The following is a 24,611-nucleotide window of genomic DNA, read 5'->3' as shown; positions in this document are numbered from 1 at the left end:
TCTCTCCCTGGCCCACTCCGTCCCCCTGTTACCACCCCGAGAAGCCCCACTTGCTCAGAAGCCTTCCACATCTCTCCGTGCTCCCCAGGAGACAACACGGCTCCTTAGCCTCACAGGCAGACCAGGCTCATTCGAAACTTCCTCCAACTCAGCAACGATGACACAAACAACTCCATTCAAAACTGGGCAAAGGACTTGAATAGTCATTTCCACAGTGTGATACAGATGGCCAGCAAGCACGGGAAAAGACGCTCAGCATCACTAGGCATTAGGGAAATGCAAATCAAGACCACGGTGAGACACCACTTCACATGCACTAGGGTGGTTATTATCAAAACAAACCCAAGCAAACAAAAAAACCCAGAAAATAACAAGTGTTGGTGAGGATGCGGAACAATGGGAACCCTTGCACGTTGCCTGAAGGAACGTAAAATGGTGCAGCCACTCTGGAAAACGGTACAACTCTTCCCTGAGAAACTAAACAGAACTACCGTAGGACCCAGCAATCCTACTTCTGGGTATAAACCCAAAAGAACTGAAAGCAGGGACCCAAGCAGACGTCTGTAGGCAACGTTCAGAGAAGCATTATTCACAACAGACAAAAGGTGGAAAAACCCAAATGGTCCACGGACAGACGAATGTAAATGGATAAACAAAAAGCGACGTATCCATACGATGAAATATTATTGGGCCTTAAAAAGGGAGGAAATTCTGACGCGAGCCACAATGTGGGTGAACCTTGAAGACATTGTGCTTAGTGAAACGGGCTAGACCAGAAAAAAAAAAAGGCGACTATTCTATGATTCCATTTATAAAGGTACCTAGAATAGACAAATTCATAGACACACAAAGCAGAATAGCGATTCCTGGGGCCTGGCAGTGGGGGGACGGGGGGGCTTGGCAAGTAGCGCTTAGTGTGGACAGTTTCAGTTTGGGGTAATAAAGTTCTGAGGAAGGATGGTGGTGACTGTACTTAATACCACCCACCTGTATACTTTAAAATGGTTAAAATGGGAGATTTAATGTTATGTACATTTTACCACAACTTTTTTTTACAAAAGGGGCGCCTGGGTGGCTCAGTCGGTTAAGGGTCCGACTCTTGATTTCGGCTCAGGTCATGATCTCAGGGTTCGTGAGACCGCGCTCCGCATCGGGCTCTGGGCTGACAGTGCGGAGCCTGCTTGGGATTCTCTGTCTCTCTCTCTGCCCCTCCTCCACGCGCGCTCTCTCCCCCTCTCTCTTTCAAAATAAATTTTAAAAATATTTTTTTTAACAACAGAACTTAAAAAAAAAAAAGACAACCTGATCGAAGGCGGCATTTCTAGTCTCCCCCTCAAAACTGGGCCCTCCAGCAACCACCAAAACGTCAGCTGGATCCTAAACCACACTGTATATTATCTTATTTCCATGCCTGTGCTCAGATGCTCACAGCCCAGTAAATGCATTCGAGTGTTCATCAAGCACCCGGTGCATGGAAGCCAGTGTTCTAGGTGCTGGGACACACTGACGGGAAAAGACCAGGATCCCCGTGCTCGTGGAACTTCCGTTCTAATGGGGAGGAAGAAAATAACGCGGGGTAAGTGAGCACCTGCCACCTGTGGTCTCTTAGTGACAGTGCCCAGTGATGGTGCCGAGAACGCGGGATGGGGATGGGAGGTGTGCGAGGGGAGGGGCTGGAACCCTCACTGGCAGCTCCCTGAAGAGGTGACAATGGGGAGGAACAATCGAGACCAGCTCACGTGGGAAGAGCATCGAGTCTCAGTCAGGTCCTGTCCTATGAGTTTTCCACGCGCCGTCTCGTGGAACCGGACCGTATTTTCTCATTCTGCAGATAATGAAACACGGTCTCCTGTTAGGCCACTAAAGGAAAGTGGGAGCTGGCAATGTGAGAGTTGGGGAAGAGCATTTCCAGAAGCCAGAAAAGGAAGGGTGGCCAAAGCGAATAGCCACGCTGGGTGTGGGGGTGCCCCCATGCAGGAAGAGGGGGCTCGGCAGCCTCGGTGGAGCAGAGGGCGGGGAGGAGAGCAACAGGGCCGCAGGCCCAGAGAGGCAGCGGGCGGTTCCTGGAAGGGGGTGTCCTCTCGCTCTTGGTGCCGCGGGAGCCACGGAGGGTCTGAGCACGGAGTGGCCCTCATCTTGTGGAAGCGCCCTGGCTGCAGGCGTGGGGAAAGCGTGAAGGCCAGGGCAGCGGCGCAGGGGCAGGTGCGTGAGGGCGCGGGGGAGGCGGGCACGTTAGAGGCAGCGGGATGCCCATGTTTCGAAGGGAGAGCGGACAGGGTGCGTGCACGGACGGGCTACGTGGAGACGGAAGTGTGGCGGCTCAAAGATCCTCGTGAGGCTTCCGGCCTGAGACGCTGGGAGGATGAAGGTGGCAGGAAAGCGGGTCAGAAGCTGGGGTCTGGGGAGAGGCAAGAGCAGCTGGCTGGCTTTGGGCCGCTGACCCGTGCCGGCATCAGAGGAGTGGCTGGAAAGGCGAGTCTGGGGCTCTGGAGGGAAGCCCGGGCCACGGGCCCCTAGGCAGGGGTTCCATTTAGAAGCGCGAGTGGCAAACAGGGAATCCACGGACAGAGCTGGGGCCACGAAACTCGGAGCAGGGGGCGAGCAGAGCCGGCAGCGGAAACCGCGAGAACAGTAGCGGAGGGAAGCCGGGGCCGGCGCGGCAGGGAGGGGGGGCCGGGCGCCCGGGTGGGGCAGGAGGTCAGGACTGACGGTGGGTGGCCGGTGCCGGGGTGACCGTCCGGGCGCACGGTGACGGTCTCGACAGCTCTCCCGGTGGGTGGCTGGAGGGGTGGCTCTTACTTCTCCTTCACACCATTCTAAACTTCCCGAGTTTCTGGATACTGCTTTTCACGTTTCTTATTGTGGCAAAATACGCACAACACAACCTACCATCTTCACCCTTTGAGTGGCATGAAGGACGTTCACAACGCTGTGCGACCATCGCCGTCACCCGTCTCCGGGACTTTGGCATCGTCCCCCAACAGAAACTCTGTCCCCGGGAAACACTAATGCCCTCTCCTTCCCCCGGGCAGCCCCCCACAACATCCGTTCTACTTTCTGCCCTATGATTTTGACTCCTCTGCAACCCAGGCAGCTCTGTCTTTCTGTGACTGGCTTATCTCACTTAGCATAACGTCCTCCAGGCTCATCCAGGTTGGGATCTCCTTCCTTTTTAAGGTGGAATGATATTCCACTGTGTGGTTGGGCCATATTTGGCTTATCCGTTCATCCCAAGTGACTCCGGCGATTGTGAACAGCGCCGCTGTGAACACGCGTGTGCAAGTATCTCTTCAAGACGTTGCTTTCAGCTCTCTCGGGTGTGAACCCAGGAGTGGAACTGAGGGATCATATGGTCATTCTATTTTTAATTTGTCGAGGAGCAGTCACACTGTTTTCCACAGCAGCTGTACCATTTTACATCCCCACCAACGGTGCACGAGGGCTCTGATTCCCCACACCCAGAGGGATATTTTTAAGGTGGAAGAAGTGATGGTGTGTCTGAATGCTGCCGGGAAGATCCGGGAAAGGGAGAGAAATAGACGCTTGGGGAGGCGGGGGACCGGGATCAGGAACAGCCGCGGAGGACAGAGCCAAGGCCTCCCGGTAACCGCAAAGAAGGTCGTTCACGGGCACAGGTGCAGGGGCTGGACCGTTTGGCAGAAGAAGCCTGGGAAGTTCTCTGTTACGATCTCTGCCTAGCAAGGTCGTCAGCCAAGGGAGGGCAGGCGGCGCTGGGGGCTCGAGGAGGGAGAAGAGCGGACGGGGGACCACAGGGGCCGTGGGGCGGGGTCACAGAACCGTGGCCGTGGAGCCCCGGGCACTGGCGGCTCCCTCTCCAGTCCCACGGCAGCTCCCCACGGCCAAGAGCTGACTTAACCGGGGTTGCAATTTCACCAAGGGAGTGTGATGAAGTGAGAACGGGGCCTGGGTCGGGAGAGGGACTGGTGACACTCAGTCCAGGAGGGAGGGAGCGAGGAAGGACGAGGACGGGAACAGGTCCCTGGGCATCAGTGGTCTGCAGTCCCAGGGCCACCAGGGAGCTCGGAGGTGTGTCGCTACCGGTGAGGACAAAGTCACAGACAACGTGTATTAATGAGTGTCTCCACCTGCCAGCCGCCGAGGGACAGGACCTCAAAGAGCTTACATTCCAGTGGGGGACGTGGACCAGATAGGAAAGGAACAAAAAAAACAAAAGAGCTACGAATTGCAATAAATGTCATAAAGGACGGAAGCCAGCTCCGAGCTGGGGGACGGGCTTCCGTAAAGAGAGTAGAGGTGCTGGGGCGGCTCAGTTAAGCGCCCGCCTGTAGATCTTGGCCCCGGTCTTGATCTCAGGGTCGTGAGTTCGAGCTCCGCATTGGGCTCCGTGCTGGCACAAAGCCTACTTAAAAAAAAAAGTGAGTGCCCGGGTCACCTCCTGAGGAGGAGACCTGAGTGATGGGAAGGGGCCAGGCACATGCACGGTACTGAGAGAAGGCCCAGGTACCTGCAGAACAGAGAGCAATGGGAATGGTCAGCGATGATGCTGGAAAGGCGGGAAGGGGTCTGCAGGCCATGACGGGAGCTCCAGAAGCTTCTTCTACAGACAATGGCAGCATCTGAAGAGTTCACGGCAAACTAACCAATCCAAACTGGAACACGTAATCCCGAGGCAACCACACCGTTAGTAAGACCAGCCGCCAAGTCTGTGGTGGCTTCCTTCTGAAGCGACGGGGCCAAGGCAGAAATCAGGAAGGAGCTCCCACGCACGACAGTGGTACCAAACCAGGAGGTGTCCAAACGGACGGCTGTTGGGATGTTTGGGGTTAGAATTTTTGCCCCAACAATCAGAATCGGACAACACCTACACCTGGACCCAGACGTCCACATGACGACCAAGCCCAGCCACTGACCACGTCACAGGTGCCCCTGAGCTCTGTCCACTGCTCACTCCACCCAGAGGGTTTGGCTGAAATGGAAGCTGACTGGGAGGCCAAGTGCAAGACGCCGTTAGCAACGATTCTAACCACTCAGAAAGGTGTAGAAAGGAGGCTGGTGGGCATGGGGTCCGGGAACACCCACAGATCATCTGTGCCTTCCATGCGCTGTCTCGTGGACTCTTGGGCCCAGTATCACTTTCCATTTTAGAGACAACGAAACAGGGACTCACGCCAGCCAATGGCAAGCAGGCGAGTCGAGATCTTTCCCGCTCCAGGGTCCACTTGTCAAACAGCTAAGCTAACAAAATCAGGAGGCGGGCAGGCTGTTTCCAGAAAGGGTCTCCTGGCACCCTCAGGCCTCACCCAGCCTGGGAGTGTCCAGGGGGCTCCTGGAGGAGGTGGTGCCCGGGGCCCACGTCTGCCAAGCAGAGTGGAGCTCAGGCAACCTGCAGACAAGAGCCGACGGGCCTGAGCTCGGACGCAAGAGCTGCGCCCCAGGGAGCCAGAGGCGGGCCCTAATTCCCACACTCCCTGGCGGCCTCTGCAGCCAGATCCTCTCCATTACCTGCACCTCAGCTCTCCCAAGATCCTGAGAGCCTCCCAGGGGCAGGCCGGCGGTTCACGGTTATACCCGAGGACGTCTGCCCCGGGACAGACCCAGAGAAAGCAGAAGTCCCAGAGCTCACCCAGCACCTACGCCTTCAGCCCTGGGTGAAGGGCAGACCCGTCAGTCAGAGGTGGCTCAGAGGGTCTGCGCCAACCAGCTGAGTGGCGGCCCCTGTCTTGGCCTGGAGGCAAGCTCGTGAGTGAGCTTAGCCCGGATCAGGGGTCCCGGCTCCGCGCAGCGCAGCGGGGGGCAGGTGTAGCTGACAGGCTCACCCCCAGCCTCCTGGAGGGGCGGGTTCCAGAGCCTCAAGCACAGCGCGAAGGTTGCTCCTTCCTGAGGCTGCGGCCGGCCACCTCCAGGGACAGGTGCCCGGCAGCAAAATGTGCCTGGCAGCCTGGACAATGCGGACGGTGTAGAAAACGGAACGCAGAGGCGGGAAGCAGTCAGTGAGCCCCTCAGCCAGGGACACAGAAGCACAGAGAGGGACAGGCAGGGGCTTTCCTCAGGCCACGGGCTGGACCCCGGTCTTGGAACCAAATAGCCCCCAAGAGGACTTGGGTCCCAAGTTTCCTCCCTGTCCATACAGGAGGGAAGCAGCGAGGAAAGGCAGCCATCCTAACTGCTGCCCCTCGGACCCGAAGGAGACACCTCCCAGCCCGAACACTGAGGCTGAACGAGCCCAGGGGTCCCGGTAGGAGCCTGCAGCGCACTGAGAGGCAAACAGAGGTGCCCTCCCCAGCCCCTGGGGGCAGAGGGCTGGGGCCAGTGCTAACTCCAGGCCCTACGACTAGAGCTGTGCATCCAAACCCCAGGGGCAAGGCCCCCAAATCCGCTTCATCAAGCCACCTAGGTAACTCTGCTACAATCAGCTGGTACCATGGCAGGGAAGGCGGAGCTCACGGACCCCAGGGAAAGGGAAGGGTGGGTTCCGTGGCCAGTTTGTCACCTGCAAGCTTGCTTCTCTCATTTCCTTTCTCCCTCACCCTCTCCCTCCCTGCACGTGCACATGCACATGCCAAAGCTCTGGCCTGTCCCTGCAGACAGAGCAGCCTGCCCCAAAAAGGCCACAGAGCTTCCTTGCTCCTCATGGCCAGTCCCCCAGCACCCCCCCCCCCACCACAGCTTCCTTCCCACCAGGCCCTGGGGACACCAACCTGGCTCTATCCCAGAGCTGTCTGGGTTCTGAGGGCTCAGGGGTGAGGAGGGGACACAGGAGAGTTCCCTCAGCCAGTCCTGGCCAAGCCCCCTCCCTTGGGCTGGGTGCAGAGCTGGGACAGAAGGGGATGGGGCAGGTGGAAGGAAGGAAAGGGGAAAAGAAGGGGAAAGAGCGAAGCCAGCCCAGAAAAAGGCAGGAGAAACTGAGCCGCCCAGAGAGTCCAGGGAGCTCTGAATTCCGCGGGAATGGCCCCTGTGACCCTGTCCTGGGGCAGAGAATTCCAAGGGCTGCCCCTCCTGTGCTGCACTCCACAGGCTACACCGTACCCAGGGATCTCCACGGCCCCACTGTGGATGGGGAGGCTGAGACCTGGTCAGGAATGTGACCTCAAGCAAGGTCACACAGCTCAAAAGCAACCTTCCGGCTCCCTCGATTCTCTGCCACCCGGGAGCTGCTGCCACTGGGGAAAAGGCAGAAACACAGGAAGGAGACATGCCCCTGGGCTCCCTTGCCAAGGACCAGTGGATGAGAGCCCCTGCTGACCCAACGGGGAAGGGCGGAAAGTGCCGGAGCCTCCCAAGGGCTCCTCACCCAGGAAGGCTGGCGGGAGGCCTAAAGCATCTGTTTCCCTTGGTTTTTGTCTCCAGCACTAAAAACATAACATTTATCCTTAGGTCACTTAAGGCATACAGATCAGGTTAAATATTTCATTCACTAAATAGCTCAGATAGTTATGGATTCTACCATAAGAGAGCAGAAAGTTAATTCTACCTAATAATATGAAATAATCATCTTAAATGAATATTTTACAGTTTGCATTTATTAGCAATCTAATTCCTTTAGAGCCGCTTGTGAGGGGTCCCGGTGTCTTATGAAATTTAACAATTGAGATGAAGCCATCAACTTGCAAAAGTTCTACCAATCTGGCATAGACATGGGGTGAGAAGTGCTGCCCTGGTCCCAGGAAGAGTCCTCTACAGAAGGTGCTGGAGGCCCAGCCACCTGGGCTCACTAGCTGCCCAGACCCAACTCCTCCCTTCTCCAGGAAGCTTCTGGCAAAGCCAAACTCACGGCTGGCCTGTCCAGATTCTCCCAGATTCTCCCACCTGGTAGCCTGTTCATGTCGATGAGAACAAGAAACCAGCAAGCCACGCGGCTTTGATGCGGCACATGCCGTGTGCAAGGCGCCATGACTGCCTCCGTCCCCATCACACTCCTGTCACCATCAGGGCCCACTCACACCTCCGCTGACAGCCGCTGCCCAGAGTTCTCTGCCTTGTCTCATTAGCCACATACGGTTCCTCTGAGTCACTTACCCCACACTTGTACCCCCAGGTGTGGTTCTAGGAGCATCTCGCCAGAAGAAATCTGAGGCCCCAGACAGGAATTAAGGTTTCTTCAGACGTTGGCTCCCTTTCCACATCCCTCTCTGCCTGGCAGAGTGCCCCAGACAGCAGTGACCACAAGGTCAGCCCCCAACCACCCCTGCGCTCCGAATCCCACTGCCAAGATGGAGGCAAAGCTGCACATGTTCCCTGCACGGCTGTCCTGTCCTGCTCCCGAGTGAGGAAGCGTGCTCACCCCAGGCCCGCCTTCTGCTGCTCCAGGTGCCCTTCCGCACGCAGGACCACGTATACTGACCGTGCAGGATGCTGTTGGCCAGGTCTTACAAACGCTAGGTGTTTTGTAAGTTCCTTGAATCAACAAGCATGAAGTACTTATGCGCAAAGGCCTTGGAGGGTGGGGTGCACGTGAAATGAGCCACTGGTCTCTCTCCCTTCACAGAGCTGGTTACCCTGTAAGGAGGGTCTGCAGATGATCTCAGAGAACTGTAGGCAGGTGAGATCAGTGTTCTAAGAGGCAGGATGCTGGGAGCCCCAAGGGGCCTTCCCAGAAGAGGTAGCACCTGTCGCCAGGTAGAGCCAGGCATCCCGGGGCAGCAGGAATTCGGGAAGCAGCAGGTGGCCTGAAGGAAGCCGTAAAGGGTGGGACGGGAGGAGGTGGGTTGGAACTAAATGCAGGAAGGTAAACTGAGACCAGATCTTTAGGACCGTGAAAGGAGTCCTAAGGAGTTTCAACTATTTCCTGTGGGAAGTGGGAATAACCTTGGGAGGGTTGAGGCAAGGAAAGGAGACAGGAGTGATGTTCCATCTCCCCGACTAGACAGGAAGCTGCGTCAGTTTGGCCACTGGCCACGGACCACTCAGTAGACTGGTGTCCCTAGCAGGGACCCCACATCAGACCCTCACTTCTTGAGTCCTCTTCTGTTAGGCCTCAGATTGGATTAAGAGCAGAAGCACTCACATGTCTAAGCCTTTTAACTGCTGTCACCTGCCCTAAGTACGGGGCCCGAGGCCACTGGGACAACGAGGCCCTTTCTCTAACCCATGTCCAAGTAAGATCCTATGCGATTAGCTCCTTGAAGGATTTAGCGAAAGAGTGGTCCTCATCTCAGAGTTGGTCTTTTCCTTCCCAACAAATACTTACGCACCCCAACAGCCACTTGCCGTCTTGCCCCTGACTACCAGGCTCTTGGAGGTAAATGTATAAAGCCTATTTTAATAATGTTATGAATATGAGGGTTGTTTTTTTTTTTTTTTTTTTTTTTTTTTTTTTTTACTTCTATCTGGCAGCCTGGTCGGAAAAGTGAATTTTACTATAAGCCATCACAAATCCTTCCTGGAAGCAAACAGGGTGTAAACCAAAGTACAGATCTTTGACTTACAATGGGGTTACATCCTAATAAACCCATCATAAGTTGAAAATACTGTAAGTTGAGAATGCATTTAACACACCTAACTTCGCGAACACCAGGGCTCAGCCTCGCCTCCCTCAACCGTGCTGCGAACACTTACATCAGCCTACAGTCGGGCAAGATCACCTACCACGAAGCCTATTTGATAATACAGAGTTGGCTCGCTCATGTAACTTACTGGACACACTACTGAAACTGACAAGCGGTGGTTGTCAGTGTATCTGCCGCTCACCCTCCAGACCGTGCAGCTGACTGGGAGCCCACTGCCGCCACCCGGCAGCATGACAAGAGAGAACCGTAAGGCGTATCGCCAGCCCCACAAAAGCTCAAGATTCAAACTTCCAAGTACAGTTTCTAGGAGATGCGTATCACTTTCACACCATCATAAAGTGGAACCACCAGAAGTCAGGGACCATCTGTAAATAGATAAGTCCTCCAACCAGGAAAAAGAAAACAACCTAAAAATTATACAGTGTTTCCAGTTTGACTTCACGAAGAGGTTAAATGAGAAATTATGGAATGTGCGTGCAGGTGACGAAGGAAAGAGAGGTCTTGTGACCCAGATGGAGACCGAGTCCTGCCCTCGGCTGTGGAGGTGAGCCCGGACGTGTCAGGTGCAGACCCTCTCTGTGACAGGTGATGGGCAGCTGCCCAGCACCAGTGGTGGCTCAAGGGACGCCTCATCCAGCTTTGGAGAAGGTCACCACTCTCTCATCCCCCTGAACTACGTTCCCAAGTTTGCCTCAGGGTTGGGTGAGCTGCTGCATCATCATTTTCCTTGTATGTACTAAACTAATTTTCTATGCCTAGACCTCAGGATAATTCTGAAAGGAGTAAAGGGTTTTGTTGTTGAGTTCACCAGATAAACAATAAAAGTAATAAAGCCTGCCACCTTCCATTCAACAGAATTTCTGAAACCAATACTACACTCTGGTAAAATACCATCATTTATTTTCTTTCTCCTTTCTACTTTTCTGTAACTCTTGGACTTTTCTGTAATAAGCATATGTTAGCCTATAACCAGAAAAAGTAAACTCTGTTCTTAATGATCTCTTTGCTCACTAGATCTCACCATGCAAGGCTTTAAGAACAGAGTCAGGGGAATCAGAAGACCTCCCCGCTGCCTGAGGCAAGACTAGATTTAAATCTGGGGAGTTTCCAAGCCCAAATACCACGGCCTGGACTAAGAAACAGTCCCCAGTTCTTCTCCAAGTCTAGCTAAGCCCAGAACACAGCCCTGGCATGACCCCCACTCCCCATCCTTCCAAATGCTGCCGGCCAACCAGCCACTGTTCCCCCTCAGTCTCCCGGGTCCCCCTGAGCTCTTCCTGCAGCACACACCCTGCCCCCCTCTGTCCCGCACCATCCGCTGCTCACCGGGCTGCGTCCTTCCAGACCCCGTGCTCTGTTGCATGGATTCTGTGAATGGTTGTGTGCTTAACCCACCCGGTGGGCTAACAGGACCCTGTGTACATAGGACTCTTGGTAGCCCTCACTGGAAACATCTTTTCCCCCTTTCTTTCCTGCGATGCTGTCAGGCTTAGACTGCTCAGGCTGCTATAACAAAACACCATAGACTGAGTAGCTCAAACAAGAGAAACTGCTCACGGTTCTGGAGACTGGAAGATTCAAGCTCAAGGTTCGGCAGGTTTCAGGGTCTGGTGAAGCTCTCTTCCTGACTTGCAGACAGCTGCCCTCTCGCTGTGTCCTCACGTGGCAGAGGAGGAAACTCCGGCCTCTTGCCCTTCTTAGAAGTCCTCCTCGTGAGGACTCCACCCTCAGGACCCCACCTAACCCTGGTCACCTCCCAAAGGCCCCACCCCCTGATATACTGGCAATTAGAGCTTCAACGCTGAATTGGGGGGACACCATTCAGTCCACATCAGGGTCTCCTCCTTCTGTTTTGAGGTCCCTGCCTCTAGGAAGCTTCCCTGGCCCCCGGAGACAGGGTTTGTGCCCTCCCCTCCATCCTGTGCCTCCTACACACCACTTTTTGTCATTATCTGTGTATCGACCAGGCTTTCCCTCACACCCAGCAGATACGATCCGTGAAGGCAAAGACCAGAGACCCATTTGCCAATCAGTGTACCCCAGCACCTAGCACAGATGATCATAGCGTTCAGAAAATATTTGTTCAAAGGGAGAAGAAAGGAGAAAAAGAAAGAGAGGAAGAGTTTAACGAATTAACTCGTGGATGGCTTGATTGGTCATTTTCCCAGATAACTGAACCTGGCCCCCCAGAGGCTCCAAAGAGACCCCACCCTCTCCCTTTGGCCAGGAGCCTTCCAATGGGCACTTTGCATTGGTCAGGTTTTGACAAATGCGGTACCTGTAATAGAGTAATCTGGAAAACTGGCCTGAATATAAACCGGTCTGAATCTGACCCAAAAGCCTGGCTCTGAGGTTGCTATCTAACAATTTCTCAGGTAAGAAAAGGGAGACGTGGTAAAATGGTCACAATCGGTCCGTGTAGGTGAAGGGTGGACAGGTGACCACGACTCTTCTTGCAATTTCTATATAGGTTTAAACTTCTCGAAGTCAAAAACTGAGAAAACAGGCAAAGCTAAGTTACAGTGCTGGAAGTCAGGATAGTGATTGTCTTTGAGGATGGGACGGTGGAGGAATGGCCTTCTGGGGCGTTGGCGCGTTATATTCCTGAAACAGACGGCTTTCACACTTTCACTGACCTGCAATGTTTTGTTTAGGTCACTTTTTTGTAGATGCACTTCATATCACAATAGAAAGACTTAAAAATTTTTTAAAAGCAGAGGGCACCTGTTGGGATGAGCACTAGGTGTTGTATGGGAACCAATTTGACAATAAATTATATTTAATAAAAAAAAGTTTTTAAAGCAAACAACATTTCTTTTTTTCTTAAGTCTATTTTTATTTATTTTGAGAGAGAGAGAGAGAGAGAGAGAGCAAGCAGGGGAGGAGCAGAGAGCAAGAGAGACAGAATCCCAAGCAGTCTCCACCCTGTCAGCACAGAGCCTGACGCAGGGCTCGAACTCATGAACTGTGAGATCATGACCTGAGCCGAAATCAAGAGACGGACGCTTAACCAACTGAACCACTCAGGCGCCCCACAAATAACATCTCTGAAGGCTCATGAGCACGTCCTAGCCGTAAGATGGGACCACCTGAGCTCTGTCCAGCTGACTGGCCAAGCCCTCAGGTCCGATTCCAGAAGTCCGTGCAAGGCGGCTGCCTCTCCTTCCCAGCCCAGTTTTGGATTCCCCACCCGAGCTCTCCAGCTGAGGTCCCGCTGCCTCATACAGAGTCCAAATACAATTGATGTCAGACCCCTCTTGTTGAAGAAAAGATCAGACTCGGCCTCTCTGCTCTTTGGCAATTATTCTCTTCAAATAGACAATTTTTCACCATTAACTGGATGACGGGGCTTTAGTTTATAAGGTGATCCATCTAGAAAATAATGTAGTGTCCACCATAATTCCCATTTCCTAAGCACGTTGGGCTATTTTTTATTTCAGGAAAAGCTAGGGAAATCATTCTCTGTAACCGGATGCGTTCTTGTGCTCTGATCATCTCAAAACAGCTTACATTTTAAAGTGGGAGTATCCCTTAGAGAAGCATAGCACAGCCTGGCCCCTTTGGGGAGTTAATTTCCAAAATAAAAATAATAATGATGAATAATCTCTTGTTTGACAGGAAATGACGGGCTCTGACTCACCTCTCTCAACTGCTCTCAACTGCTATTACCTCCCAGGGCATAAACCAGGTACTTTGGTAAAACTGGAGGTTCTCCATTATTCTCCTCAACCTGTGGCAACATGAGTTCGTTCTGACTGCTGTATGAAAATTATTACCCTTTCAAATGGAAATAATAACTTCTGAACAAAGTACCTGTGTGGCCTCATCTGACCGCCAACCTACCTGGATGAGTGATTACTTAATACCAAAGAAACTTAGAAAACCCCCCTCTATTTGGTTTTGCTGCCCCCAACCACAGTAATAAAGCCCCAAGGCACCTCTGCTCCAGGCACGCATGGACTAGATCTGGGAGTCCATCGACGTCTTCCCCAAGACACATGTCTAATTCGCACGTTCTGTCACGGACCACCCCTTACCAGCTATCTAAGCCCCAGGGATTATTCCCGACCTGCTTTCCCCCCAGCCCCTGCTCGCACTCCGGCACCAAACATGCTTTTCGACCACATTGCTCTATGCTGACAGAGCAAAATCAAAGCATATGGACTCATTTTAGTACAAATCTTTGCAAAATACAAATAGAACAGCAAACATATACTGAAGCTAAGTTCAGAAAATCTGGTGGTGGTGGTGATGGTAGGTATCACTGTTCTAGATATTTCTGCCCTTCTCTCCTTTAGTCAGACCAATGGTTTTTCACCAGAGCACTCCCCCTGACCACCTACCCAAGGAGCATTTGGCAATGTCCAGAAACATTTTTTGGTCGTCACAGCTGAAGGTGAGTGCTACTACCATCCAGTGGGTAGAGGCCTCCAGTGGTTTGCGACGGGCTTTGCCCTCAGTCCTATCATGTGCGACATTTCTATCAATGGCTTCGCAAAGTCTTAGAAAGGTCCTAGCACATCCTGTGAATAACAACTTAGAGAAGGATGCTGATATTCTGGAGGGCTGAGCACAATTCAAACAGACTTCAATGGGTTTTCAATAGAATAAGCCAGCTACAGCACAATAACAGGGGGCCTTAGACATCTTTATGGTTTTTAAAGCCCTTTCACACTGGGCTGTTTCATTGGATCGTGACCATTGGATCGCCAGTCCATAGTGTGGGCGGGTCCCCTGAGTCCCGGCCCAGCTCCTTTTTATGCCCTACCTTGCTGAGGGGTTGAGCCTGCACTTGGGTTCAAAGCCTCTCCTGGCTAGAGTCCAGAACCAGGGAGAGAGTCCGTTGGAAAAGGGGTTTAGTTAAGCAAACTTTAAAGGTATTAATTTGGCTGCGCTCTTGCAAGGAAAGCAGCAGCACCATTACTCTGCTCTGATCAGCCGCCACGCTCGTGGTTTAGTGCTGGTCTGGCTACCGCATTTACAAGCAGTCGTGAAAACAAGATCTCCCTCAGTGGAGGACAATTAAGATGGAGGAGAGTATCGACGTCAAGCCCTATGAAGAAGATGGGAAGAACAGGGAACACTTGTGAGAGGCGCCCCAGGGTGCCCACCATGGCGGTCTTCAACGGCAGAAGAGGGACTGTCAAGGACGAGAGGAATGCATGCTATTCGCTGTGGCTCTAGAGGACAGAAGCAAGAAGAACGTATATTCAGGGGGAATAATCTAAGCTCAACAGACACAAGAACTTCCTAAGTACGCATCCCGCTCAGAAATGGCAGGCAGGTCACCTTGCCCGGAGGTGAGCTCTCCAGCTCCAAATGTGTTCAAGCTCAGGTTGGAGCCCAGAGGAGGGGTCCAGAGTAGGGTTACTAACTATGTCATTTGTTCAGTCAGCAAATACGTACCGAGAACACGGTCCCAGGAGCTGGGGGAGCTAGCGGTGAACAAAAGACAAAATCCCGTACTTGCGGGGTTGAGAGTCCACGATTAGGGGACAGCGGGCAGTGCCGCAGAGACACGAGGCTTTCACAACTAAGGACTTCCAGCCAAATTTTTTGCCTGCACTATTCCTCCGATATTCAGGTCCTTAAAACTTAAAGAAACTGGGGCACCTGGGTGGCTCAGTTGGTTAAGCATCCAACTTAGGCGCAGGTCATGATCTCACGGTTCGTGTGTTCAAGCCCCGCGTCAGGCTCTGTGCTGACAGTTCAGAGCCTAAGGCCTGCTTCAGATTCTGTGTCTCCCTCTCTCTCTCTCTGCCCCTCCCCCACTTGCCCTCTCTCTCTCTCTCTCTCTCTCTCAAAATTAAATACACATTAAAAAAATTTTCTTAACTTAAAGGAACTACAAATGTGGGGTGCCCAGTGGCTCAGTCGGTTAAGCATCCGACTTCAACTCAGGTTACATTCTTGAGTTCATGAGTTCCAGCCCTGCGTTAGGCTCTCGGCTGTCAACGCAGAGCCTGCTTCAGATCCTCTGTCCTCCTTTCTCTCCGCCCCTCCCCAGCTCACACTCTCTCTCTCTCAAAAATAAATTAACGTTAAAAAACGAAAAGAAACTACAAATATAACAACAAATAACTAAATATTTAAGTGTGCAGCTAAAAGGAAGTGGGGGCGTGGGGGTTTCTATGGGCATGGGATCTGGGTCCCTTAAATGGGTCATTAGTGAGTCAAATGTAAGATCATCTGAAATCAATGAGACCTGTCACTTCCAAAGTCCCTTCCTGCCCAAAGGCACTGGAATTCTATAAAAACATGTCTGTGGCTTCCCACACACTCTTTCTGAAACAAGCCTCACCACTTTACAACACGAGCAGAGAACCAGGGTCTTTGGCAGCCCAGGAGGCAACAGAAGGAGCAGGAATGGGGGAGGTTAACAGATAAGGGTGCGAAAGAAAAGAAACGAATTTGAAAGTAAACTCATGTAGTTAGCAGGTCGGACACACCCAAGGTCACAGCCAAGAGAAGCCACATAACCCAGAACCTCAAGTCCCCATGGGCAGAGGCCCCAAGGGAAGGGCCTCCAGGCACCTGCCCAGCCCTCTGCTCTCTAGCAGGACTGAACCCCTTAGGCCCGGCCTGCTCTGGGTCCCTCCCTCACAAAACGTGCTCCTCAATTCATCGCTGTCCCTCCTCTGCAAATGCCCCCCAAGCACAGCCTCTTGAAGCCAACATTCCTGCCCAGCAACTGTCAGAGCAAAGCACCTGCAGAGACAGGAAGCTCACAAGAGGGGAGCTGACACAGGTACTGGCTCTCCATGCTTTGGAGATGTCCCTGAGCAAGAGGCAGACACTGCGAAGTTCTTAGGAAAAGAGAGACGCAGAGCCCCATGCAGGGATCTGCAGGACTGGGCAGTGGGAGAGGAGCCAGCTCCATAATAAGCAGGGCTGCAAGGGAACTTTCCAGTGGCCCATGTCTCTACCCCATCTTGCCCTGGATGGTCCCTTCCCACCCCATCACTAGAGTAAGAACCGCCAAAGAGCAGAAGCACCAGCCCCTCACCCAGTACCAGATCTGATGGCAGGACCTGGAGAAGGTGGGAAGTCTGTGACAATGGGAACGGGCCACGGGGGGCCCCCAAGCACTCCACCCCATGGGCAAGGGGGTTGCAGCAAAGGCTAACAGCTCTCAGAAAAGAGCTGTCAGAGTCAGGCTGGCCAGTGGGGAAGCCAGGGGCACCTAAAATCAGGATATGATCAAGCCCAGACTAACATCCAAGTTGTCTACCCTGTAAGCGCCCCTGCCCCTGCCCATTCTCCAAAACACCCCAGGAAGAGCCCAAGTGGGGGTCTGGGCATGACCTTTCTCCCAGGTGTCAAGACAGCTGTGGCTCCCAGGGAAAAATAGCAAGACTTCTCAGGAGAGCAGCCACCCTGCTGAAGAAAGACAACAGACACCCTATATCTGTCCATAAAGCAGAATTAATTGATAAAACACAACAAGAATCCAAACTAAGCAAAAAAATATCTTCAAGGAGATAAGGGAAGATAATTGGGAATATAAAGTAGGAACAGGCAATTGTAAAGAAGAACCAACTGGAAACACTGGGTATGAAACACATAAAACTTTAGTTTAATGGGGACAGAGTTTCCTCTCGGGAAGATGAAAAAGGTCTGGAGATGGGGCTAGGAATGGCTGCACAGTAACCTGCAAGTATTTTGTGTCAATGAAGTGTCCACTTTAGAGGGGTTAAAACAATAACTTTTATATTAAGTATATTTTACCACCATAAAAACATACAGAAATAAATGAATTTAAATAATACCATGAATGTAAAGATCCTAGCACGGTTTCTGGAACAAAGAAGATGTCCAATAAAAGGGAGCTCTTACAAAGTAACGACAATATTAATAATAGGCGAAATAAGAATACAGTGTAATCATTGGTTCACTTAGCAAATGTTTATTGAACATCTACTACATGCCAGACACTGTGCCGGATGCTGGGGAAATACAAGAGCACAAAACAAACAGGAGGCACTACCTGCCTGGCCCTTACGTTCTAGCAGGAGAGACACAAAATTAGATAAAGAAATAAAATGCAGTTTCTAGTAAGTGGTGACAGGGGAAGAGGATGGGAGTGGACTCCAAACAAGATGGTGAGGACACTGGGAAGGTGGGAAGGGGCCCTGGGAGTCCAGGCTCCTCATGTCGACTGACGACAAAGGGTGGAGAGTGGTGGCCAGGGCACAGGTGAGCTGGGGGTGGGGCCAAGAGTACTCAAAGCCCCACCCCTAGCTCTGGACTCAAATGAGGGGCTGAAAGTGGTCAGAGTGTCAGGCTTGCCGTAATTTATTCCCAAAATAAAACATTCAACAAATAGCTAAACAATCATTTTGTGAGCTGGAAGATCACATCAGGAAACTTCCCTGGAAAGCACCAAAAACAGATAAAAAGATGGGAAATATGGTTTTTTTTTATATAAAGACAGTTCTACATTTTTATTATTATTACTTGAGAGAGAGAGAGAGCAGGGGAGAGGGGCAGAGAGAGAGAATCCCAAGCAGGCTCCGAGCTGTCAGCACAGAGCCCGATGCAGGGCTCAATTCCATGACCCTGGGATCATGATCGGAGCCAAAATCAAGAGTTAGATGTTCAACCGACTGAGCCACCCAGGCGCCCCGGGAAATATTTTTTGAGTAGATAAGTGATAGGCAACATGGGGAGCAGAAGCAGACCTGCCGACATCCACATTCTAAGAGCCCCAGAAGAGCAGAGACATAAACAGAGGGGGAAACTAATGAAGAACTAATAAACAAGAACCTCCCCGAATTAAAGAGAGACGTAAACACCTCGCACTAGAAGCATGCGCAGAGTGCCAAAGGACAGATAAGAGAGAGAGAGAGGAATAGTAGCTGCTTCTGAAAGGAACAATAACTCAAGATGATATAATGATCGTGAGAAGATACACACCTAAGAATGTGGCCTCAAAAAAAATGCAGAGTAACAGCTACCAGAGCTACAAAGGGAAATAAATAAAGCAAGAGATTTGGTTGGCGACTTTAACACACCCCTCTCGGAAATTGATGGCCCAGACACACGAAAAGCAATATACAAAAATAAAGAGATTTATTAAAGTTGAACTAATAAATATACTCAGAACTCACCCAGCAGAGAATACACATCCTTTCTGAGCACACAAAAATCCTTCCCAAAAGTTAAACAGGCACTAGTCTGGAAAGGAAGATTCAGGAAGGGCCAAACAATCGATGTTATACATACTATGTTTGAGACCATAACATAATAAAAATTTTAAATATTAATAAAAGGATTGATTGCAAATCCAAACACCTGGGAAGTAAAAAACGTTCTGTTGCTCCTTGTTAAAGGAAAAATTGTAGGCGAAATTTAAAATACTTGGAACACTGAGTAAAATCACAATATGTCAAATTTTATGGGATACAAGAAATTCCACTTCCAGTAATGGTGGAGTAGCTCACGTTGGATCAACCCTCCACATTTAAACTCTATATATTTTTAATCTGAACACACCGGACAGAGACAAAAAGCAGGCAAAAAGTGGAGAAGTTTGGGCACCTGGAAGAAGATGATGGCGCTGGGTGAGTTTCTGAGCATTTCTGTTTTTTATAGCTTTTTGCTTGAGGCGGACCCCTGCCATAGAGCAGCTAATATTCAGAGAGAAGCTTGCAGTCTCATTGGTTGTAGAATCAGAGGACAGAGTGCAGGTGACCACAGTAGCTAGAAAATGAAAGAGGAAATCCCAAAAAGGAGAGAACTACAAAGCAAGCATTCCAAATTCTGTGTATAAATTCTGCCCAAATCTCCCGCGGACCCCTGAATTTCATGTGCACGGAGCTGACTCCCAGCAGCCCCACTAACGCTGTAAGACCTGGACAGAGATCTCTGCTGCCCAACACAGCAGAGACAGCTTGGAGTTTGAATTCAGCAAAGTGTACTAAAACAAAGGTTCAATGTTGTTTAGAAAAACATAACATGGGGCGCCTGGGTGGTTCAGTCAGTTGGGCGTCTGCCTTCGGCTCAGGTCATGATCTTGTGGTTCGTGAGTTTGAGCCCCACGTCAGGCTCTGTGCTGACAGCTCTGAGCCTGGAGCCTGCCTTGGATTCTATGTCTCCCTCTCTCTCTGTTCCTCCCCTGCTCACACTCTGTCTCTCTGTCTCTGTCTCTGTCTCTGTCTCTCTCTCTCTCTCTCCAAAATAAATAAAGATTTAAAAATTTTTTTTTAATTTTTTTTAAACATTTATTTATTTTTGAGACAGAGAGAGACAGAGCATGAACGGGGGAGGGGCAGAGAGAGAGGGAGACACAGAATCTGAAACAGGCTCCAGGCTCTGAGCTGTCAGCACAGAGCCTGACGCGGGGCTCGAACTCACAGACCATGAGATCATGACCTGAGCTGAAGTCGGCCTCTTAACCGACTGAGCCACCCAGGTGCCCCTAAAAAATTTTTTAAAAAGAAAAGAAAAACATAACAGAATCCCAGTCCCTCCAACATATCATCCACAAGATCCAGAATACAATCCCAAATTACAAAATATATGAGCAGGAAAACGGGGCCCAGACTCAAGAGAAAAGGCAATCAGTGTGGACTAACTCTCAGATGACACAAATGTTGGATAAACAAAAAGCAAGTCTTTTTATTCTGATGCTCTGACATCTTGAGGCCTTGTGACACTGGAAGAAACTGCGCCCCCCCCCCCCACACACACACACGTCATTCCTAGATGGAGACAACAGCTTCAACAAGGAGTGCACCTTTCATATTCAAGCCAACCAACTTGAAGCCCAAGCCCCAATCATCTCTTTTGTTGGGCTCTCACAAGCCTCTTACAAACAGACCATGATCCCCATGCCCCAGTCACCCCAGGGCCAGCTACCAGACACCTGGGGACAGTCCCTACACCCTAGAGCCCACAGAAATTATCCAAACTAGCCAATCTTATCCCTGCTTACCCTGCCTTCCCTTGTCCTTCCCTGAAAAACCACAGTAAAGGCTCTTGTCCACATTTTCCCCTCATTCCTTCTGCCTCCAAAACAGCGCTGTGCCTCCCTGTTTGGCCCACTCTGACATGCTGAGAACTATGTTCTCCCCATGTTCTTGAGAACTATGAGTAACAAATTACATTTTCAATGGCTACCATTTTCCAACCTGTTGGTCTCACCATACCTGAATAATAGTAAGGCCTACATTTTAAGACACGGTTGAAATTAGAAGACAGAGATTTTAAAGGGGCTATTATAGCTGTGCTCAAGTGAGGAAAGGAAAATGCCTCTGTAATGAATAAACAGATGGGTCATCTCAGTAGAAAGGTAAAACCACAAAAAAAGAGCCAAATGAAATTTCTATAACTGAAAAACAAAATATCAAAATATATTCACTAAATTGGAGATAACAGAAGAAAGAGTTAGTGAACCTGAAGACTGGACAATTTCTGCTGATTTATCTCCCTAATTTTCAACTGGAGGTGATTTCATCCCCCCAAGGGACATTTAGAAATGTCTGCAGACACTTTGGATTGTCACAAATTGGAGGCTATGCCACTGGCATCTAGTGGTAGAGGTGAAGGATACTCTGCTAATGGCCTACATGCACAGGAAACCTTTCCCACAGGCAACAAATAACGATCGGGCCCCAAATGTCAATCATGCCGAGATTGATAATCCTGTTCTATCTGAAAAACAAAAATGGTTTCAAAAAGTGGGAAAATAATGCAAGGTCAAATATACATATAATTGGAGCCCCAGAAGAAGAGAATAAAAATAGGGCAGAAAAAATATTTGAAGGAATGACGGAGAACATTTTCCCAAGTATGTCGAAAGGCATAGATTTTCAGATTCAAGAAGCTCAGCAAACACCAAACAAGATAAACAAAACATAGTCAAAAATACCTAGGCACGTCACGGTCAAAGTGAATAACACCAAAGATTAAGAGAAAATCCTGAAGACAGCCAGATACAAACAACACATTAGATAAAGTAGATAAATAAATAAATGCTGAATAACTTCTTATCGAAACAATCAACCAGAAGAGAGAACATCAACTTTCATGTGCTAAAAAGAAATACCGTCAACCAAGAATTCTATACACAATGAAAAGATCCAATACTGAAGGCAAATAAAGCCACATTGAGAAAAATAAAATACAGGGTGCCAGGGTGGTTCATCTGGGTTGGGCATCTGACTCTTGAGTTCGGCTCAGGTCATGATCCAGGGTCATAGGATGGAGCCCTGCATGGGACTCCATGCTGAGTGTGGGGCCTGCTTAAGATTCATTCTCTCTCTCCCTCTCTCTCTCTCTCTCTCTCCCTCTCTCTCTCTCTCCCTGTCTCCTCCCCCACTCGTGCTCTCTCTCACTCTAAAAACATAAAATAAAATATAAGAAAACTCACCAGCAGAAAAGTATTCCCTATGAAAAAAAATTAAATTCTTCAGGCTGAAGGGAAGTGATATAAATGGGAACTCTGATTTCAGAAAGGAATGAAGATCTTCAGGAATGTGGATGACTATAAAAGATATCATTTTATTCTCTCATTTTCCAAAGTAACATGTGACTGCTTAAAGCAAAAAAAAAAAAAAAAAAAAAAAAAGTATTATGGGGCTTGCAGCATACACAGATATAATACATATAACAAGTATAGCATGAAGAAGTGAAGGTACATAGCTGTAAGATTTTTATAATTCACATGAAGTGGTACAAATACTAACTATAAGTAGACTATAAAAAGTTCAAAATATGTATTATAGTCCCTAGTGCAACCACCAAAAAATGCAAAACATGCAAAGAGCAAAGCTAAAAAGCCAATAGGGAAATTAAATTGAAATTCTTTTAAAATAGTTAATTAACCCAAAGAGCAATAAAAAAAAAAATGAAAAAACAGAAATCAAATATCAACATGGTAGACCTAAATCCAACCATATCCATAATTACATTAAATGTAAATAGAATAAAGACTCCAATTAAAAAGCAGATGTTGTCAGAATAGTTTAAAAAACCAAGAGCTAACTGTCTATAAAACAGTCGTATATGCTATCTACGTGAAGCATACTTCAAATATAAAGTCAAAGAAAGTAATACGTGAGAAAAGAAGAAATATCATGCAAACTCTCAGCATAAAAAAGCTGAAGTGGGTATATAAAGTTGTCTTCAAGATAAAGAGTGTTACCAAAACTGGAACATTCCATAATGATAAGTGGGGTAATTAATCTGGGCGACATTACAGTCGTAAATAGGAATATGCTGGGGGAACCCCGGGGGGAACAGCCGGTTCAATGTCCAACCCTTGATTTTCGGCTCAGGTCATGATCCCAGGGTCATGAGATTGAGCCCTGAGTCAGTCTCTGCACTGAGCATGGGACCTATTTAAAATTCTCTCTCTCTCTCTCTCTCTCTCTCTCTCTCTCTCTCTCTCTCTCTTCCTCTGCCCCTCCCTGCTCACACTCTTTCTCTCTAAAATTAAAAAATAAATAAATAAATAAATAAATAAGAATATGCTCGATAACAGGACTTTAAAAATAAGAAGCAAAACTGAAAGGAAGAAAAGAAAGAAAGAAAGAAAGAAAGAAAGAAAGAAAGAAAGAAAGAAAGAAAGAAAGAAAGAAAGAAAGAAAGAAAGAAAGAAAGAAAGAAAGAAAAGAAAGCAAGCTATTACCTGAATTGGAGATTTTAACAACGTCCAAAAACCATAAAATACCTAGGAACACTTTAACAAGTGATGTGCAAAACCTCTGCGCTAAAAACTATAAAACATTGCTGAGGGAAAAATTAAAGACCTAAATGAAGAGATATTCCATATTTATAGATTGGAAGAGTCAATCTTTTAAAGATGGCAATTGTCTCCAAATTGATCTATATCTTTTAACACTCTTCCATTGAAAATACCTGCAGCATTTTTTTTTGTAGAGATTGACAAGCTGATTGTACAGTTCAAGTGGGAGATGCAAAGAAAACAGAAGAGTCAAAGCTACTCTGAAGAACAATTCAGCTGGACGACTGCCTTTAAGATTCACTATAAAGCTACAGCAGTCAAGACAGGGGAGGTGCTAACGTAGAGACAGATTAGACCCACTCTTACGGAGTCAACCGATATTGGTCGGGCAAAGGTACCAAAACAATCCAACGAGGAAAGGATTCCTTTCCTCATTGTGCTGACACAACCGGCCAGCAATGTAGAAATTCAGAAGTATTGTCTCCTGCCTTACACCATACACAAAATTAATTTAATACGGAAAGCAGACCATTTAAAAGCTAAAATTATAAAATAGCTTCCAAAAGGAAACAGGAGAATATCTTCACAACAAGGTAGTAATAAGCAAAGGTTTTTTAGAGAGGACAGCAATAGCCATAAAAGTGGGGGGGGGGGGAGGGAAAGTGATAAATTAAACTTCAGCAAAATTTAAAACTTCTGCTCCCCAAAAGATGCCATTATAAAAATGAATAACCAGGCCACAAACTAGGAGAAGATATTTTCAAAACATATGGCTGAGAAAGGACTTGTATCCAGACTACACGAAGTACTTCTACAAGCCAATAATAAAAAGGAAACCCAAATTTTTTAATGGGAAAAAGACTGGAACAGACATTTCATCAAGGAAGATACATGAATGGCCAATAAGCACATGAAAAAAAACCATTAGTCATCAGGGAAATGTAAATTAAAACCACAGGGAGATTCACTACACGCCCACTAGGATGGCTAAAATTAGGAAGACTGACAATGTTAAATGTTGGTGAGTATGTGAAGCAGCTAGAATCATCATACATTGTTGGCAGAAATGTGAAATAGTGTGATCGCTTTAGGAAAAAAATCTGTCGGTTTCCCTTAAAAGACAAAAATAGCACCCAACAATTCTCTCCTAGGCATTTATTCCAGAGATATAAAAACACACTTCCCCAAAAAAGACTTGTACAAAATATTCACAGGAATTTTATTCATAACAGCCAAAAACTGGAAACACACCAGATGTCCATTAACAAATGCATAAACAAATTCTGGTACATTCATACAATAGAATACTACTCATCAATAGAAAGGGGGGGGGAACTACTGATACTTGCAACAACAGATGAATCTCAAAAACATGCCAACTGAAGGAAGCCTTGCCCAAAAGAGTACACATTATATATGGATTCATTTATGTG

General features: G+C 48.9%; 1 protein-coding gene across 8 annotated transcripts in view; it reads right to left on the bottom strand.

The window, feature by feature from the left end:
- Positions 1-24,611, bottom strand: part of CAMTA1 (calmodulin binding transcription activator 1) — an 850,500-nt gene that overhangs the window by 637,048 nt on the left and 188,841 nt on the right. The window lies entirely within an intron of this gene.

This window comes from Felis catus, chromosome C1 (genome assembly GCF_018350175.1).
Source record: "Felis catus isolate Fca126 chromosome C1, F.catus_Fca126_mat1.0, whole genome shotgun sequence".
Lineage (NCBI taxonomy): Eukaryota > Metazoa > Chordata > Mammalia > Carnivora > Felidae > Felis > Felis catus.
Note: the sequence above shows the minus strand (reverse complement) of the source record. Positions and strands in the feature narration are given on the sequence as shown.